This window comes from Anarhichas minor, unplaced genomic scaffold (genome assembly GCF_050575085.1).
Source record: "Anarhichas minor isolate MPS153535 unplaced genomic scaffold, ASM5057508v1 ptg000027l, whole genome shotgun sequence".
NCBI lineage: Eukaryota > Metazoa > Chordata > Actinopteri > Perciformes > Anarhichadidae > Anarhichas > Anarhichas minor.
This window is the reverse complement of record NW_027466473.1, coordinates 5,718,116-5,730,431: the sequence shown is the minus strand read 5'-3', so window position 1 is coordinate 5,730,431 and position 12,316 is coordinate 5,718,116.

Genomic DNA, 12,316 nt, shown 5'->3' with positions numbered 1-12,316 from the left:
ATAAATACTGATAATACAAGATTGGATCTCAAGCTACTGGAAGCAATCCAGTCCTTGGCATGCTCCGTTGACCCCCGCGACCCCATCCAGTCTTCTCTTGCTGGCCTCGTGAAAGAATTTCCATCTCTGTGTTTTCCTTCCGAACTGCTGCTTTCAACTTCTTTTGACTGACAACAACTTTGTTTTGCTCTCCGGCGTTCCTGCCCGTCCTCAATAACTCGATCCATGCCTCCACAGCTCCTCTGAGCACTTAGGGAAGTTTTAGTTCTGTTGAGTAGCAGGTGTTCCCGGCCCCGTCTGCCCTGACCTGTCAAGGGTTAGTCGTCTGTCAGTGGGTGTCAGGTCTATAAGTAAGACTCGGGTCGCCCTCCTTACAGAGAGGTCACGCAGCGTAGACGCTATGAAAGGAAGATGAGAGAGACTGACTGGTGGAGCCCTCCCCTCAGACACAGACCCTCTTGAGATTTCTTACCATGAACTTTTTTTTTTTTCAGTTCTTGAACAATGAGAGCACATCTGGCCGCTTGTCTTTGGTTTTGTCACAGTTGTCCTTCGCTCTTGAAAGACACTGCCTGAGAGGAACAACAGACAGTGTTATCCTTACATTGGCTGCTCTCAAAAGTCTTTGAATGAATGTGGATATTTCCTGAAGTACAGCTGGAGGCAACGTTGTGTAGATCAATATAACATTACATCGGCACAATCGTTGCGGCGTTAAAGGTGTAATTTAAAGGAATCTCGACCTCCTTGATACGTTTCTCATGACTCGATACAAACGGCAAGACAACAGCAGGGTGTCAAAAATGTGTTAGCATCTTTTTTTACTTTATGAAATCTATTATTTTTAGACACCGGTTCTTTGACGGACTCCTTTCAGACAAATTGACAACTCCTTTTTCACATTAGAGTGCCCTGTCAGCAGCACAGAGAGGAGGATAGTTTTAGCCTATCTCTATTAAACGTTCTTTAATTGGCTTTGTATGGAATAATCTCCCCGTCTCTCTGAGCTCCTTGGTTTTCAGACCAGCTGCATAAACGGCGCCGCTGATCTGTCAAAAACGTCGGCCGGATCTCAAAAATGAAAGGGACACATGCCAGCAAGTTGTTCAACACTATGTACAAACACTCCAGATCACACTGCAGTAGAAAGGCCTGTCATAGTCCTGTTTCAAGGAAATTCGATTTTGGGTAAACACAACTGCCATGTGCAGTGTTCCTTGGAAAAGTTTTGTTTTTTCTAATCTTTAAAGGACCCTGAGCTCTGAATATAGGCACGTTTCCATTCATCACATGGCTTATCTGCTATTGTTAGTGAAACACTGACAGTCTTCGCACATTTTGAAGGCCCTGGAGCGCTTGTGTTGTCAAATTGAAGTGTGGGAAGCAGAATTGCTGCCCACCTGCGTAGCTCCAACAGCGCTCCAGGGCCTTGCCTTGATGTGCGATAGAAGTGAGGTACCACAGAACCAAACAAAACATGCAGTGTGCCCTCTTCTGATTAGCAGACAGCGGCGTGATCTTCCGCGTCCTTCACTGAGGCTTTGTGCGGTGACAAACGCTCACTGAGGCCTCGGCAAAATAACAATGAGCGACTCGCCAGCTTGTCAGTCTGTTTGCTCCATTTCCCGTCTCGCGGCATTCTCCGTCTCTCTGGGCCGCACTGTATCCTGGAGCTTAATAGACTGTAGAGGTCTCAATTGAAAATGTGGATGTGCCCATCACAATGCGTAACCTTGCTCGCCCTAGGTATTTAACCCAAGACGTCTGAAGGCGATGGCTTAACCGAGGCATGTCAGAGACAAATGAAAAGCTTTTACTGGAGACGTGTGTGTGTGTGTGTGTGTGTGTGTGTGTGTGTGTGTGTGTGTGTGTGTGTGTGTGTGTGTGTGTGTGTGTGTGTGTGTGTGTGTGTGTGTGTGTGTGTGTGTGTGTGTGTGTGTGTGTGTGTGTGTGTGTGTGTGTGTGTGTGTGTGTGTGTGTGTGTGTGTGTGTATTCATATATATATATACTGAACATACGTGTGTATTTGTGCATATGCGCGCGTGTTTGTGCCTCGCAGCCATCCCTCAAACTCCCTCAATTTCCAGCCAGTGCATCAGTCCAAGCAGGAGTGACACGCGATGGCATTCTTTGTTTATCTACTCCAGGGCCACGCTCCTCATGTCTCTTTGTGTCGCTGTCACCGGAGCAGCAAGCACTGGAGGAGGGATGGAAACACGGTAATAACAGTGGAGACGTGTTTGTTTGTCAAGACAGCTCCGGCTCTCCAGGCGAGGAGGGCATTGCTGGATTCATGAAACATGACAGTTGTTTGGATAGGGAAGGAAATAGAGAATCAGCCTTCAACATCACTCCTAAACAACTTGACACTTAACAGTCAATACACTTTGTTCTGCCGTTTCAGTCATTATACTGTAGGTGTGCCCAGTAAACTCTTGACTGTGGCAAGAAATTTGCTACGGTACAAAGAAAAAGCTACACAAGTAGAGATCAATGTAGCACATTTGTAAAATCCTCCTTATGAATTCAGTTTGATATAATATCAGTAACCCCTTCTGACCTATAGCATCAACTCTGACCAATTTAAATACAAGGATTAAGAAAAAGACACTGAAATTTGGACATCAAATGTTAAGATACAGTCAGTTACACAACAGGTCCTGACGAATAAATGGGCTTCTGGTTGGGTGTTGGGACCCTCTGTTGTGTAAAGCTTCTGGCTTGGGCCAGGTTCATGTGCGGTTATTTTGAAGAGTAGTTTATAAGAAATTATTTTCATCTATTTCTGACTGTGCCAGTTGTCTCCATCCATGCATGTCATAAGTAGATATGCAAAGTCCAGTGGAAGAAGGGAAGGAGACTCAAAAGCTAACTAAAGCAAAAATATAGCTTTGGGTTCGTTTTGGATTCAGGGCAGAGCTCAGGACTTGAAAGATGCATTTTCATCCAAAGACTTAATAGATATTTTATGGCACATTAATATTTTGCCTTCACTGTCTGACAATATAGTTGTGCTGCATTTAATAACCCTTAAGGCCTCTAAAGTTAGAATAAGCCAAATGTGTCCGTAAGCGATTGTGAACAGTGTTTAGCATTATTAGCATTAGCTGGCATTAGCATTTTGTTTTTATTTTCTCATCTTAACGGATATTTAAGGAGCAGCCTGGCAGCTACAGTATGTGTTAGTTGTTAATGATCATAGGACATTATTTTAAAAGGTCACAGCTGAAGTTAGTTCATTTAACAAGCTCCTGTGCTTCTAACTTGTAAACTTACACGCTTCAGTTATATATCATAATCATTATTGCTATTTCATATCCGGTTTATGATATGTTTATCATTGTTCTTCTGTTCTTATTCCTTTAAGGATCAGTGTAATAATAATATGAATATTATGAATAATTATAATCTCATACCATTACAGCCTCAGTGAGAAGAGAGTTGTCTGACTCCCTCTGCATGCTGTAAGAAACCCGACCACCTTGCTGCCACACTCTACATGTACTTTGTCGTCTGTTGGAGACATCATTAGCCATTTACAAGCACATCAAACTAATGGATTTGTGTTGATGCATAAACACAAGAATGCTCCATCAAGTCCTCAATTTCACGAGGCCCTTGTGTGATTCATCATTAATCACCGTGAAAATGGCTATGGCTTTCGAAGACGACATTACACAGGGTCGTGCGTTTCGGCGCCGTTTCCGGGAAAAGGACGGCTCCAAAGCTGTCTACATGCACAGTCACGCAGGGGGAGAGAGGCCACACCAGGCACTTTGCCTTTAATGACGATAGCACTGAACACATGCGTTCCCCTGTCATCGCACTAAAGAGCTTGATTGCAGATGCCGAAGCTTCCGATGACAAAAACGACATCTGTGAACATCTGCTTTGGAAATTGAAGCTGGCCTTGGAACGGAACATTGACTTTGTTTTCCGTCTTCGTGGGCCAATTAGGGCGAACAGATTTACACAGTCAGATCAATTCGAAAACAATAACGGCCTCGCTGTTATTCCTCTCGTTTGATAGCAGTGTGGCTCCACTGTGCCCATTAGTATTACAGAACAGCAAGCACCCTGACCTCCACAACATCTACGCTCCATCTCGTATACATCCCTGGAGATGCTTTTTCCTTTAATCTAGAGAACACACACAAGGCCGTGTGTGTGTGTGAGAGTGAGTGAGTGTTTGTGTGTGTGTGTGTGTGTGTGTGTGCATCCCCTCCCTTGCTTCCTCCTCCCTGGCATCCTTGCTACAGTTAATTAACAGTTATTAGTGTTAGCGCAGAGCACCGGATAAGATGTCACAAATCATCAAGTCTCTAGGTGCAGTTCTAGCAATTAAGAGCTCTGTCGCACCTTCCCTCTCCACAGTCATTTGGTACGCATCCAGGTTCCTTTTTAGACCTGAAAGCACTAATCAAATCATTTCTGCTCAGAGATTTTGTCGTCATTATTTCAAGCCCTAACGACGTGAGACTCCCAACTCAGCACCTCCCCCCCCGGCCCCAACTCCTGTCTGCAAAACTATGCAAAGCTACACTTTCCTCTGTATTATTAAAAGGGATTATAACTTTTAATTCTGTGCTTCTTCCTTCATGAGTTCTATTTATACCCAGCAGGCTTTTCTATACCCGGCGATGTAGATGTACAGCTAGAATATAGTGCCCAGTGAAGAGCATGTGTGAGTGTTAGGGAAGGATGAGTGAAAGTTGAGAGATGCAGAAATGGAGACTAGAAGTATTTGTTGCTGACTTCTCTGATCAATTTGTCATCTGTCTAAAAGGAAACTTAATTGCGTCCGTCTGAAGTAAAGGGACCTTGAGCGTTGCTTCTTCTTGTTTTCAACACCCCGTCCTTGGATGTGATGTTGTTTATTTTCCGTTTCTTTCTTTTCTGGCTGATACAAGCTCTGGCCTCTTAATGCTCTTGGCCCAAAAGTGCAGTGGAGTGGAGCTCAGCGGTGGCGAAGGGGAACCCTGTTGAATGAACAGTAGTTTGCTTGATAACTCAGATGTATAAGAATTCATACCACCGCTCTTGAGGACTTCTGTGGAGATCAAAGCTATTAAAAAGCAACTCTGTTTATGCGATGTAGCACAGATTGACAGCCTTGATTTAACCCCACTGTTGTTTTTAGACTTAATTAAGAGGATTTGGGAGCAGACTGTTCAAGGTCTGCTCAGTGTGTTGTATTGAATTCACCTTACCTCAGCATCAAAGACACAATGTGAGCAAAGCAGACATTTTGAAAGGCCGTACTGCAGTATGTTGTTTTAAAGGGCTTTGATTAAAGGCGCACTACGACCATTTTTTAAATCCATACATGTTACTCTTATGCTCAAGGACAGCCTAAACAATACGAGCAAACATGAGCTACTCCCTCCCAAATCCAAACACTACAATTTCACAGTAAAACTCAAAGATGTGATGTCATCAAGTATAAAGTGTAAACTGCTTCGTAGACAATGACCGTGAGAGATGTTATAGACGACACTGAGAGCCCCCAGGGGAATGTTCTGAGTATGTGGGAACATTTTCTGTTTCACAACTGAGACCACTACCATAGTATAAAATACATCAGTCTCCCGTTTATTGTCTGCGCAGCTCCAGACGTTATACTTGATGACATCACTGCTTCTCCGATCTGTGGCTTTAGGAGAGAGTAGTTCATGTTCACAAATATTGATTGAGGCCATGGAAATGTTGGAATTCTTAATTAAGGGGGTGTTTCCGTTTAATGTAAGGTGTGCACAGTACATTGAAGCTATGATGATTGCATGCAGGTGTAGTATGGGTAGTACTGGTAGTGTAAAGTTTATATGTGTTACTCCTGTTCGCCTACTTTGCTTGTATTTTAAATAATGATTATAAAATAATGGTTTAGTCTTGAAAACAGAATAATTATTTCAAAACAATTGCCATATACATATACACGATACTGCTCATTAAATGCAGTACCAAGTACCTAATCTATACACCGTTTCTGTTTGCAGCACATGCATTTCATTCAATTCCTCTTTGTTTAATTGCAGTGATAAAACAGTATCAGTGTTAAAAATCAAACGTAATAAAAAAAAAAAAACATGGTGAGGAAAAAAAAACACAGAAGCTATGCAACTTGTTAATTTGTGCAGATGAGTTCATCCCGTGGGAAATATGAAAAACATTTCATCCCAAAACAAAACGAAGCAGAAAACTAACAAAGGAACAATAAAATCAAGATGACAAGCTCAGAAAAGTGATTTACATAACTGAATGTGAAGCCAGCAGAATATTGTGGAACGCTGTACAGCAGTACGAGTCCATCAAATTACAACAAGGAATAGAAATAAAATGTAATCACTAAACGCCCTGATGCTGTAAAACATAATCATAGGGTAGGTTAGTATGATGATTTCAGTACTGTAAGTCAACTAGAAGGCTTCATGATGAATCAAAACCATGGGGGGTCTTTTTCACAGGCAGACATGACTCGTTATAATACAGGCATAACTAAACCCAGTATGGGACACAGCCGTTATTAATGTTGTTAGTTACACCTGAGTTTGGCGAGTCAACATGTCCTGCATCAGAAAAACCTATTTACTGATAAAAGCCATTTGTCACATATACAGTCGATTGAAGTAGCTTCTCCAACTTAAACGTGTTACATGTGAATTCCTTGCGGCCGCAACATTTAAAGCAACATTTGTCGGTTAATAACGTCCACTGTTTAATAGTGCATTATGGATAGATTGAAAACATCCTCTTGAGAAGGTGTGACTCTGTTTTTGTCAGGAGTCATTAATTGAATTGTACAGCATTGAGTTTGTCCCTCTTCTCGTGTGTTAGCAATAAAGTTGCTTAAAAAAACCTAACTTCCGTGTAGTCGGATTCTCTTTGCACTTCGGTTATGTTTCGTATATATCCTTATGAATTATCACCTAATGATGTTTTCCATCAAGGTCAAGGAAAAGTGGTTATGAATTTTTTTTAGTATTGAACCTTAGCCCCAGCGTGTGTGCCCCACTTGCTGCCTCATGGCCTGTACTGCGCTCGTACGGCTCGTTCCTGCTGATAAAGCCATCCCGATCCCCGGCGCCATCAAGTGAGCGTAGCGCCATCAAGTGAGCGTAGCGCCATCAAGTGAGCATAGCACCCTCCGGTTCCCCTTCAGGTAAACACTGTTGGCTCTGTCAGCACTGTTGCAGTTGTTTGCACTATTGAGCGCCGTTAGCACCGTTAGCTGCTATCTGCTGGCTCAGCCATTGCAATGTTGAGGAGCAGGCCCACAGTCAGATACATGCTCAGAATTTTGAATTATTATTGTTACAAATGTTCTTCTTGCATTAGGATATTACACATTTTTGTAATTCCCGCCTTATCTGCCCCCAGCAGGAGTTGTAAGGCTCCTCCATTACATTCAGCGGTGCAACTATAATGAGTATGCAGCCATTTGCTCTGTATTCAATGGGAGTTTGAGGTCAAACATTTGATTTAGTTGGGGGCACACTGCCAGCTTTGTTCTTGTCTTTTCATGTGGGAGGCAGCCAGCATCCTTCTTACTCGTCCACGTCCAAATTCCTCCTCCCCGGGGGCCGACCTCCTGTCAGATGATAGCAAAATGATCCCCAGTTAACTGTTGTTAGAAATGACACGAGAGCTGCCATCGATCAGCAGTCATGAATCATCAGTCGAACGGATGGAGACAGACGGACAGTGTGTTTCAGGAAGAAAGAGCGGAGGCTCGTAGCTCAGAGCAGACGGGCTGCTGATGTGACCGGACTGGGCTGTTGTATCTACCGGGTTTTCATTAAAGCCGAGATAAAGATGAGATCAGGGAAGTGCAGGAGACATCCGTCTTCAAGTAGTGTGTGTGTGTGTGTGTGTGTGTGTGTGTGTGTGTGTGTGTGTGTGTGTGTGTGTGTGTGTGTGTGTGTGTGTGTGTGTGTGTGTGTGTGTGTGTGTGTGTGTGTGTGTGTGTGGCTTCATACTGTGTGGTTATATTAGCAACAATGATAGCTATCACTGCTAAGAAGGGTGATATCAGCAGCTCCTGGGGGGCGTTATTACCCTAGAGTGATCTGGACTGAGGGGTCAGACTTTGACACACAAACAAAATAAGCTTTTAGAATCTTTGCAATGAAAAATGAGACAATAGTGGCTGCGTCCATACAAAATAAGGCTTTATATAATAGATTGTGTATACACTATATACAAGGGATGTACACAGTAGCGGGAACACTTTAGAATATAATGCAATCCAGCAGCAGGCTGCATGTGTCTGTGACGGCCGGTTCTGCGGTGAATGATATGAAAGCATGATTGTTCAGTGTTATCTCATCACATTGCAGACCAACCATTTCTTTGTGGAAGAAAATGTCTTTGCTTTCTGCTTCACTTCCATCATTGTGAGTGTGACGGCAGGACTGAAATGATCTTCTCAAAGTCTGCACGCAAGCAAGCCACTCAGTCAGCACGCTAACGTAACACAACTGATAATAGCACACAGTATATCAATGGGTGCTGCACTGTCATTACACATGCATACAGTAGCAATACTCGGTATGACAAAACTATACGGTAAAAACCATTTGTATTTATGCTAAGCGCACTCACACACTATACACAAAGGGATTAATGTTTCCACGAGCATCTTTTAGTTGAATAGACTTAAAGGGCCAGTTTGTAGGTAACAAAAACACGACTCTTATTTTCAGGTGATTGTACACTGAGGAAAACACACTTATAAATATTGTATTCAGTTTCTACAAATAGATGCTGAACACATTTCATTCAAATGTGGTAATCGGTCATTGCATTGTATATATACAAGAGGGAATCATAATTTCTCCAATCCCAAGTGCTCTTCTTTGTAGAACCTACTGTGGCCATCTCTGCTCATAATGCGTACATCGCTTGTTCCAGAGTGGTTTAAATGAAAGACAAGGTCAAGTCCAGAGGGAGCGTTTGTCAATGTAATAAAGTCAGTATTGTGTTGGAAGGACGGGGCTTGTAGCCACTGCAGGAGGATGTTGCATTAAGGAGTTGGAGAGCTGGAGAGATGAAGGAAACAGAAGTCTCAATGGTGGATGCACAGATCTGTCCTGTGATCAGTGGTGAAGACTGCAGCTGGCAGCAGTCTCCTCCATCTCTAACTGAGTAACATGAGCACGTAAAGACGCGGCGGCACTCAAATGGTCACACACTGTGCATGTTACTAAAATGCACCACTATCTCCCAGTGCAACATAGACCTAATTATATGGTTTCTACGAGCTTTGTGGCTCCCTATTGATTCGCCACCGCTGCCTTTTACGCGTAGAAAGTGCTAACAGTAGGTTACCTGGTTGGTAACAAACTGCTCATAGCATATAGCTACATATTAAGTGCAGACGGTAGGAGCACCGCTTTAAAAGATTACGTTAAATATGAAATGCCTAGTTCTGCATCATCTGATGAACATGGACAGATTACGCTGTTTTTGACTTCAGACTTTCTGTCTGACAGAAAACCCCCAAATGTCCACAATAGCCCACCTGGGTTGATACAGTACTCTACATGTACTTGTTCACAAACGCCCATAGGTGGTAGCACTATTCCAAACGGTCAGCCGCTTTGGGCTCATGGCTGAAGATGGATGAGTTCATTTTGAATGCTCTCTCTCTCTCTCTGTCCGTCCGTCCGTCTCTGATGAAGGTCTCATCAGGGGGTTTACTCAGACACTGAGGGAGCGGTTTCATTTTCCCCTCATTACAGCATGCAGTGGAGACTCACCAGGCTTCAAAGCTGCTTGATTGCATTATCAGGCATTTGGTGTAACACAGGCGTAATCTATGCGATGTGACAGGGGAGCCAGGCCAACACTACAGCGCTGGGCTGGATGGAGGGAGAGTGGACCTGGATATCAGGCATTGATTCACATGCTTTTTGTTTTTTCTGGTCTTGTAGATAAGCCACTGTTTGCTAAAACGTTGCTGAGACGTCAATGTTTTTGTTTCCCCTGCGCCCAAGTGGCCATAAAAGCAGTTAATGTAGGTTGGCTAACATAGGTGTTCTATCATTCCTATGGTGTTTTATAATGAGGTTCTATACAAGCGTCAGTGAATAACTTTTCTCACCATTTAGAGTAATTGGTACAAGTCATCTAAAGTAAGCCACTGGTCTCATCCTGCAGTGCTTTATTTGTTATGTTGGTGCATTCAAAGGTCAAACACAGGCAATCAGTGTTTATCACTCCGACAATCACTATCAAGATTGTCCGCGGATAAAGAGCTATAAAAGAATTGTAATTATCACCATTTTAGAAACGGTAATTATGGGCATCATTAGCATCCATCATTATGTTTAAGTGGGGCCACGGTCCACTACCCGGGTGTTCATCCTGCTCTTTTTTTATCTGCTCTCTTCCATCGCTTCCTCAGTGTGTTGAGAGAAAACATTAGAGGACGTTTCGGAATCAGGGCCAATTGAAACAGCGGTGTATCATCTGCTTTTTCCCACAGGCCAACAGCTCCCTCGTTCATTTCTAACCAGGTCTCACAAAAGGCTTCACCCTGCTGTGGTTCAAATCAGTTTGGAAAAGGAGATCGCAGGTGTTGATGGTGGATTATGAGCGGCTTTCTTCTTCCGTCAGCTAAATATAAAAGTATGGACAGTGTGTGAATTTGTGCAATACGGGTTGAAGGACAGTTCACCGCTTGTCTAAGGGAACAGAAGGCGCGGAGCTTAACTGAAATGAAAGAGAACTGAAAGTAGGTTACATTTAACAATCCCTGCTGATAGACATCCACCTGGTATTCTCACTTTTCACAAGACGCTGCACAGCTTCAACTGCCGGCTAATGTTTGTATTCAGCGGTGTAGCGGTGAATCGTGCACAACGTCGAAACCACAGTCTTCCTGTGGATGAATTAGTAATGCTAAAAGATTCCATTTCGTCTATCTAAATGCTGTGTGCAGCCCTCAACCTGGTTAATATAAGGAGCCACTAAATTTTTCATGCCCACGCCAAGTGTAGCCTTCAATTTAACATGCGCTTTTAATCCTGGGAGTGCTAAATTGCTTTTTAATGTCGAGGTACATGGTGTTTTCAGAGTAACCTGTGAAAAATGCATCAGCAATATGCAGAGCAAATCACATCCAATGTTTTTTGGGGTAACAGAACAAAGCAACACCACAGCAAAGAGGAGCGAAACCAATATGTTGTTTTGACACATCTGTCTCCTCAGGGGTCTCAGGAGGACACCTCCCGCAGGCAGTGACGGTGTGTGTGTGTTTGTGTGCGCACGGTGGTGTGATTAATTGCGAATCACACGTGCCGGTTGTGTAAATTCTCAGCGCTACATACATGCAGATCACCAGCGTATGGCTCCAAATAGGAAAAACCATGCTGGTTTGCGTGTCATGTATGTAATGTTTGTGAGCCCCTCCGCGTGTGAAGTCATGGGCAGTGTCAGGTGCTATTGTGCCCGGAGTGTTAGTGGATGGCAGGTGTTTGCAGGCCCTGTTAGATCCACATGCAGACCAGAGGCTTTAGTGGAGTCAGAGCCTGGACTCCATCGAGCGTGACTGAAAGACGCTCCTCTAATATCCCTGGTCAGAGACTCGGTGAACCCAGACTGAATGACTTCCTTTGTGGCCAGCCGACCGACCGCCCATTGTTATCACGTAACAATTTGGCCACCGGAGCAGACTAATCAGTAGACGGAGGAGGAAAACACAGCCAGTGCTGCCTCCGCTCACAATTCCATTCAAAACCTTATTGTCGAAGCTTTCAAATGAAGACACAATAAAAACACATCGTAAAAACGGGAGGTTGATGCCCAGTGAAAAGGCTCGGAATAAGTGTGCGTCTGAGCGGCGACGATGCAGTCAGCCATGTGTGTAGATCCGTTAGCTGTTAGCTTCTAGCCCAACACGCCGTCCGAAACAATAAAAGTGAGCAAACTGTTTTCCCCTTAGACATGCAGTCTACGCTGTGTTTCCACACACTGTTTCCATCCGCAAAGCAGCGGCTGTGGGTCGGGTATGCTCACTGATCCTTTGCAGTTAGAGTTCAGACCTCAGCAGAAAGTTTCACCACGCTGGAGTTTCAGAAATGCTTGGAAAAATGTAGCTTGTGTGAACGACATCGCACTACTTTATCAATAAAAGAGCTATGCTACTGAAAAGCTATTTAATTCAGAAAACAGTGCAAACTACCAGGATTCTGAGTTAAACTACCAAAGCCGCCACTGTGCAACACTGTTTTAAAGCCATTAGCATGGAGCCTAAAGCATATTTGGTTCGAAGTGTGTGATCCGTGTGGACCGCCGTATTGTTCATTCAGCCCT